General features: G+C 45.9%; 1 protein-coding gene across 1 annotated transcript in view; it reads left to right on the forward strand.

Moving 5' to 3' along the window:
* Positions 1–8,450, forward strand: part of EVA1C (eva-1 homolog C) — a 97,353-nt gene that overhangs the window by 63,898 nt on the left and 25,005 nt on the right. The window lies entirely within an intron of this gene.

Genomic DNA, 8,450 nt, shown 5'->3' on the forward strand with positions numbered 1-8,450 from the left:
CTACAACTGATTCACGAATCAAATCTGAAATTCAACATTAATTTTAGAAAGAAACGCATGCCTAAGTAATTCCTTGGATCTGAAAAAAATGAGTGTAGAGTCAACTAACTACACAGGCACACACTCAGATGGGACTCAAGAGAGCAAAGAGGCAGCCCAAGGTCCCAAAGCCTGGGTTCCGGGGCTCTTGAAACTCCACCCTCCCTCTCAGATAACACCTGCTGGTGTTCCAACAGACGCTGTGGGTTTCTGTCTCTTAAATGTCTCCACCCCCTCCTCCCTTTTCCCTGCTTGTGCCTTAGGAAAAGGGATCATTGCCTGGGTCACTATAGGAGTCTCCCTGCTCCCCAGCTTGTCTTTCTTCCCGTGGCCAGAGGCGTCCTTCTAAAAAGCGAATCCATCACATCCTTCTAACACCCTGCAGGGGCTGCCTATGGTATCTAGGTTCCTGAGGGTGGACCCATGGTGATCTAATCCCTTCCTGCAAAAGGAACTTCACGTTCTTTTCATTAATTCTTAAGCTTTCTAGAACTTTCGTAGGAGTTGTGTATGGCATTGTAGGCTCCATTTCTTCTTTACGGGTTCTACCCCCTTCTCTATTTTTCTCTTTCTTTTCTTCATTTTTTTGAGTTGGGGGTCTCACTCTGTCACCCAGGCTGGAGTGTGGTGGCTCACGGCATCTGTGACCTCCTGGGACCAAGCAATCCTTCCACCTCAGCCTCCCGAAATAGCTGGGACTACAGGCATGTGCCACCATGCTCAGATTTTATTTTGTTTTGTTTTATTTTATTTTATTTATTTTGAGACAAGGTCTTGCTATGTTACCCAGGGTGTCTTGAACTCCTGGGCTCAAGCAGTCCTCCTGCCTTGGTCTCCCAATATGCTGGGATTGCAGGTGTGAGCCTCTGTGCCTGGCCTCTATTTCTTAACATTAGGAGGAGCACTCCATCTCTCAGGCTTACAAATCTAATTTAGCTGCTTGAGGTTTGGTAAACAGCAAAGAGTAACATCTACTTCAGTTGTTCTTTTGAACAGAATTCAGTCAGCCAAGCAGTTAGATATGCAGGCTGAATGGTTTGCACTCAGTAGGCTACTGAGAGTTGGATTTAAAAGGGAAAAGTAGGCCAGGCTCGGTGGCTCAGCCTGTAATCCCAGCACTTTGGGAGGCCGTGGTGAGAGGATTGCTTGAGTTCATGGGTTCAAGACCAGCCCGGGCAACTTGGCGAGACCTTGTCTCTACAATAAATAAAAAATCAGCTGAGCATGATAGCGCGTGCCTGTAGTTCCGGCTACTTGGAAAACTGAGGCGGAAGGATCGCCAGAGCCCAGCAGGTCAATGTCGGGGTGACTATAATCATGCCACTGCACTCCAGCCTGGGTAACAGAGTGAGACTCCAACTCAAAAAAAAAGGGAGAAGTAATCAGACAAAAAAATGTTAGCAGACCCCATGGCTAAGAGGCAGGAGAAGGAATCTGCAGGCAGCTGACTTTTCTAAGGCCATCAGTCACGCTCTCTGACATGGAAGTGTCTGAGAATGGAACACTGTGGCATTTGCTTGACTGCTCAAGGTAAAAAGCTTGAACTCATAGAGCAAATACCACCTGCTCATCCTTCTCCCTCCTCCTTTGAAATGAAATACTTCTGTGTGTTGCCTCTGGTGTGCATACAAGGTGAGGACCAGGCTCTTTGCTGCATTTGTGAGCCAGAGCCCTCTTGCCGTGTTCTGCAGTGTGAAAAGGCTCAAAGGGAAAAAAATCAAAGGATCCTGAGGGTGCCTCGTCCGTCCAGCCCTCAGCCTCCCACACAAGCCTCAACTCTGTCCTCACCTTTGAGGTCAGTGCTGAGGGCATAACCATGCATGCAGAAATACATACCTTTGGTCCCGGTGCTGACGCATTTTCTCCATCTAACTGAGTGCTAAGAAATCGTTTGCAACTGTGCGCGGTGGCTCACACCTGTAATCCCAGCACTTTGAGAGGCCGAGGCAGGAGGATCGCTTGAGCCTGGGAGCTCGAGACCCGCCAAGGCAATACAGCAAGATTTTTAAAAATTTGGTAAATAATTTTTAAAAAAGAAACAATTCACTCCTTGGCCCAGGTAGACTGTACGTGAAGGTCTTAAACTACACTTGGTGTGCCCTCTCCACTGAATCATCAGATATCATATACCGTCTTTTGATCCCGTCTCCCACCAGCTGTTCTTCCAACCCCTGCTCAGGTCTCATGGGCTTTCCCCTGATGGTGGTGCATCTGCAGTCTGGCCACTTTGCTCCCACCCCAATCTAGGCATCTCTCCCCTGAACCATCAGGGCTGCATCCTTTCTTCACTTAGCAGCAACCAGAGGGATTTATTTAAACTAAATCAGATCACGTTGCCCACCTCTCCCTCTTACAGCTCTCCACTCTGCCTGCTGTAATTAGAATACATACAATCTCCAGCGGTGGTCCTTCCGGTCTCTCTGCCTTCCTCCCTCACTGCTCATTCATACCCCTGGCCTTTGCACGAGTTCTGCCTTTGGACTGGACGGTTCTTACCTCACATCTTGTATGGCTGGCTCTGACTTGGGATTCAGGGACTGACTCGGATGTCATCTCAGAGACATTTCCCCAGGCACCTGCCAGCGTGGTGCCTTATCCCTGCAGTCCCTCTCAAGGGAGCCATCCCTCTGTTGGATTCTCTTCATAGCATGAAAATAGTCCACATTGCATGTGTGTGTCCCGTCGCTCCAGAAACTGAGCTCTGCAGGGACGGGTCTGTAGAAACCCCAGCAACTAGACTGTGCCTGGCACAGAAGGGATGCCCACGTGAGTCTTGAGATGTGTAAATGAATCAGAGCCCTCCTAAGTGAGGCGCCCACACTGGCTCTGAGGACAGATCGTCATCTGGTTGCAAGCTGGGAATATGGAGCTGGTGTTGTCACAGTTTCCGCCCACTCATGAGATACTGGAAATCCAGATTGGGTTTTTTTTCAGTTGGAGTCTCACACTGTCACCCAGGCAGAAATGCAGGGGCACGCTCACGGCCACTGCAGCCTCAACCTGCTGGGCTCAGGCGATCCTTCTGCCTCAGCCATCCAAGTAGCTGGAACTACAGATGTGTGCCACCACCACGTCTGGCTGATTTTTTTTTTTTTTTAATTATTTGTGGAGACGAGGTCTCACCATGTTACCCAAGCTGGTCTCAAACCCATGAGCTCAGGCAATCCTCACTTCCGCTTCCCAAAGTGTTGGGATACAGGCATGAGCCACTGCTCCCAGCAGCAGATTTTTTTTTTAACTTTTGAAATACTGTGTGAGCCAAACAAAACATGCCTACAGGCCACATCCGCGCCATGGGCTGCCAGTGTGTGTGGGATCTCTGCTCTGCTTTCCAACTGATTCCTGCAGCTCAACTGTGCTGCTTTGAAGAAGAGGAAAGAGCTATGTAACCATAACCCTACAAGCCAGCATGAGCTTGGTAGGTTGCAAAAGGCTCGAGAGGTTGGTTCTCACCACAGATCTCTGTAAGGGTGCTCTGTAGTTCAAGGCCTGGCACACCTGGTTTGAGAGGGTCATTTATGTCCTTGTCCTCTTGGTCTGACAGAACCCCATCTGCCTCAGACTCTGACTACCCTATTGGGAGCACACGTCCTAAGACCCAGCGGGCCTCAGGGAAGCTCTCCATGGCCAGGCACCACTTGGTTTTCTCAACAGCTGAGTGTGGCTTTAGCCCTCAGGTACTGCATTTCCAGTTCTTTCAGGAGAGCATTTCCAGTTCTTTCTAAACAATCATCATCATCATCATTCTTATTGTTCTGCACATACCATAGTAACATTGAACAGAAATAAGAAAAGATTCAACCACAAATTTTACCCATCAGAGGAAAGACTTATTTTTCTGGATTTCTTTCAAGTCGTAGAACAATCTTCATATAATGGCAATTCTAAAGCAGATACATTGGCATGCTGCCTTTTTTTTCCTTTAACATTATAGCATGCGTGTTTTTCCATGTGGCCAGCAAGATCCTAACAGTGTAGATCACTTCCTAATATCTTGTTAAACAGTTTACTTAATGTTCCCTAGTGGCTGGATATCTTTCATTTTTTTCTGACTTTCAAATATTATAAATAATATATCATAAGCTTGTGTTTATAGCTTTTTTTTTCATCTGGATTATTTCCTTGGGATAAATTCCCAAAAGTTTTATACCAAAAGAGGGCATGGGCACATTTGTAGTTCATAAGCTTCATATGTATCGTCAAGTTCTTTCCAAAAACTTATTGAATCAATTTATTTATGTGTGAGCAGGGAAGTACAACCATGGGTTTCCCTGCAACTGGGGCAGCCTTATGTATGACTTCTCCATCTGTTTCCAATTGAAGAGGCATTAAATGGTCCTTCAATGCTGTTTCCATTTGCCTCTCTTTGGTTGTGAATTACCTTGAACATTTCCCCCTGCTTTTGTGGTTATTGTATTTGCACTTGCACACCTCATCTTTCTAGATGTTGCCTTTTTCTTCTGTTGGAATCTTTATTTATTTATTGTACAACTTTTTATGAGCTCCTGGCAGAGTAGAGGCAGCAGCACTTGACATGCCTTTTTTGTTAGAATTCTCTCTCCATCCCTGCAGTCTATTTTTTCTGACCTTGCAGTTTAGGTCTGTTATATAGGGCTAATTTTTTTTTTTTAATTCTGTGTGTGTCATATGTAGAATAAGTTCAAGAAGAAGGAATAAGAGGCTGTGGAGAGAGCCCAACTGGTGGAAGTTAGGGCGTCAGTGTAAGCCCCTGTATATTACAGGTATGATGCCATAGTGCCCCCATAAGTCTCCTCAGGTCTGCCCAAGGCCTGGCTATTGGTACCCTCCCATCCCTGTGGTGGGATGCACACTTCTCCTAAGGATGCTCACACCTGCCTCAAAAAAGCCTCCGAGTTCTGGACCCAGAGGAAGGAAGTCAGTGCCCCAGTGTTCTGATTATGAGACCCTGAGATGGCCCCATCTGAGGTGCATCAGGGCAGGACAGACTGTGGAGAGGTGGGAGCTGGGATGGTCAGTGTCACCCACACACCCTACCCTGATATTGAACAGTGCTGCCCGACCTTCCCATTATCATGCACATAGATAGTTGCATCCAAATGGATAGTGGGGTAAATGGGAACATTGCTCAATGCTAGCATCCATGGCCCTGGGTCGCCAGGGACCTGAGGGGACACATCCCACATGTCTGTGTCCAGTCACTGTTAAGTTGGGAAACTCTACCTTGAAGATGCACTTGACCTCAGGACACAATGATGACAGGCGATGGGCTCCCCTTCAAGGCCCTTGGATCTTCCCTAATGCTCCCCTCAAGACTCCCAAAACTCATGCCCACTGCCCTGTCCCATAGCCATTCCACGGTCTGAGAATTTTGTTACCCCAGCAATCCTCTTCCAAGTATCCACATGTAGATTCCTTTGTTGTTGCTTTGTAGCAAAATACCCCAAAATTTAATGACTAAAAACAAAACACATATTCCTGTGGGACAAGAACTCAGGGGTGGCACAGTCTGGCAGTTTCTACTCAGTCTCATTAGGTCACTCAAGGTTGCAGCCAGATTTTGGCTGGGGCTGCAGTCACCTGAGGGCTGGCCTTGCAAAGGGGCTGACTCATATAGGGGACAGGTGCTGACTGTTGGTGGGAGGTTTCAGCTCCTCCCCACATGCATCTCTTGAGTCTCCCCACAATGTGGCAGCCTGGTTTCTCCCAGAAAAAGTGACACAGAGAACTAGTGGAAGCCATTTGCTCTCACCTCTGCCATACTCTATTGGTCACCCAGACCAGTTCTAATTCATGTTTGAAGGAGGTTGCAGAGGACATGCATTCTAGGAGGTAAGAATCATTGGGGGCCATCTCAAAGGATGTTATGGGCTAACTTGTGCCCCCCATTCATATGTTGACGTACTAACCCCCAAGTATCTCAGATGTGATCTTATTTTGGGTCACATGTGTTTTGTTTTGTTTTGCATAGGAATCTTGCTCTGTCATCCAGGCAGGGACACATTCTTTAAAGGGATAATTAAGTTACACTGAGGTCATATGGGTGGGCCCTAACCCAATATGACATATTGGGCATCCTTATAAGAAGAGGGGATTAGGACACAGAGAGACAGAGAGAGAAGACATGTGAAAACATGGGGAGGAGACATCATCTGCAAGCCAAGAAGAGGGGCCTCAGAAGGAACCGACCCTTCTAACACCTTATCTCAGACTTCCAGCATCCAAAACTGTGAGGAAATAAATTTCTGGCGTTTAAGCCACCCAGTTTGTGGTACATGCTTGTGGTATGCCATAGCAAACTAGTACAAAGACTGACAACATATCCATTAAATAAAATGGAGAGCAGCAAGACTGATGGGCAGTTGTGAGACCTTCTCCAAAAAGTGACATCTTACTGTCCTGCCGGTTCAAAGCAAGAAACATGTGATATCTTACCTTGAGGGTGGCTGACCCAAAGTTATTTTGAAAGATCTTACAGCAAGTCAGATCCATCAGAACTTACACCTCATCCAGTGGAAGAGAAACTGAAAGGAAGGCATGAAAGCGATTGATCATCATTGGTCCTCAGTGAATACCAGCAGGAAGGCATCATTCTAACACAAGAAGGGAGTGAATCCTTCAAAGACCTGGGCCTGAGGACTCGAGGTTTCAGAAAATTCTCCTGGCTGGGCATCCACTGTAGTGCGTCATTCCCTGCTGTGGTTACATTTTCTGGGTGGGCTCCAGGGATTCTGCTATTTCCTTAATAAGAAGATGAGAAAATCACACAATGGGCCTTAAAGGTTGGGCGAAGGCCATTCCAAGGCCAAGTGTGGGCAGGCCTGGAATTTTCAGCCAAAGATCAAGGTGCCAAAAGATCAAGATCAAGGTGCCAAAGATCAATTGCCACTGCCAAGACAGCGCCACTTTAGAGCAGCCAGCCCTATTATCTAAATAAACACAGGTTGGAAGGAGTGATTAACTTCAGCCTTGGTGTTAAACAATAGTCAAAAAATTAAAATTAAAATGGTTGAATATCTTGTTATCACTTGTATTGGGGGAGGGGGAGGGCAGTTTGCCAGAAACACAGGGTGCAAACAAAATCAGCCTGGGAGGGAAATACCACTTAAAAAAATAATAATAATCCTGTGAACAGTTCAGAGCTGTGTCAACAAGGGTATGGTCAGACCTGAACAAGACCTGAGTTACCTTGGGCTTCTTCCTGAAAACACACTGTGGCTTCTTTCATGCTCATTAAGATAAATTTTTTCATTCCCAGGGTACTTAAAAATGCAAAAATGTGCCCGCTGTAAATCACCAAGACCTCCTGGGTCAAAGAGGGCTATAGTCTTATTCCTGGAGTCTGGTATCTCTTTTTGTTAGCCTTAAAGAATGCAATCAGACATATGTCCTTAAAGTTCTAAGAAAATGTAAGTTTTCCAGGGCACATTCATACAGTTCTGGCACCCCTGTGCTTTGGTACAACTTCTCTGGATAACAGTTTGACAGGCTATCCCAAAAACCTTGATGTTTTGGATAACCTTTGACAAAGGAATTTACTTCACAAGGATTCCTATGGAACTATCATGTTTGCTTGCAAATACTTAGCTCTAGAGATATTCTCCAAAACTCTGCTTGTAACATTCAAAAATAGAAGTCATATGAATGTCCACCAATAAGGTACTTTCCATAGAGCTGGCACATTCATAAAATGAGCCCCTAATGCCTTCTTCACTGCAACCCACTCTTTTATCTTCTCTCTCCTACCAAATGGTTTGAGCCCATGGTTCTCACAAAACCTTTCTCTGTTCTTGTCTAAGCACAGAAATTATATTTACGGAACAGTCTTTAATGTCAACCAGACTAAGTTTCTAGGAGCCATACTACCACCAAACGCTGAGATCTTGGGCAAATTACATTACCTTGCCAAGCCTTCTGCATTAGTCAGCTAATTAATGTTAACTGTTTGTCAGGGCGATTAACTTTAACTGTTGTAACAAACCATTCAGTGGCTTAGCTCAGTAGGGCCCAAGTCCAAGGGAGAGCTTGGGCAATTCTCCTGGGCAACTTGCCTCCCAGTGATGACTCAGGGATCCAGGATTCTACCGCCTTGTGTGGTTTCAATATCAACAGAGAAGGACACATCAGAGATGTACTTCTGGATGTTGACTCTGGCAGTATCATTTGAGTTGATCAACATAAACAGACTAAAGGTGGAAAGAATAGATGTGGAGCTGTTGATCTTACTGCTGTTTTGACCCTGAACTTCCTCTCTCTTTCCCTGTGTTCAAGTTTTTACCAGGTGTTACTGCTTCTTCTAGGCCCCTGTGAGATGCCTCTTACTCTATGTGCCCACACTTAAACATATTTTTAAAAACTTTCTGTAGTATTATTTGAAGGACGGTGGCGCCAGCAAGACTCAACACCCTTTGAGGCCAAGAGATTTATTAGAG

This window comes from Carlito syrichta, unplaced genomic scaffold (assembly GCF_000164805.1).
Source record: "Carlito syrichta isolate Samal-C Ts95f unplaced genomic scaffold, Tarsius_syrichta-2.0.1 Scaffold310961, whole genome shotgun sequence".
Taxonomy (NCBI): domain Eukaryota; kingdom Metazoa; phylum Chordata; class Mammalia; order Primates; family Tarsiidae; genus Carlito; species Carlito syrichta.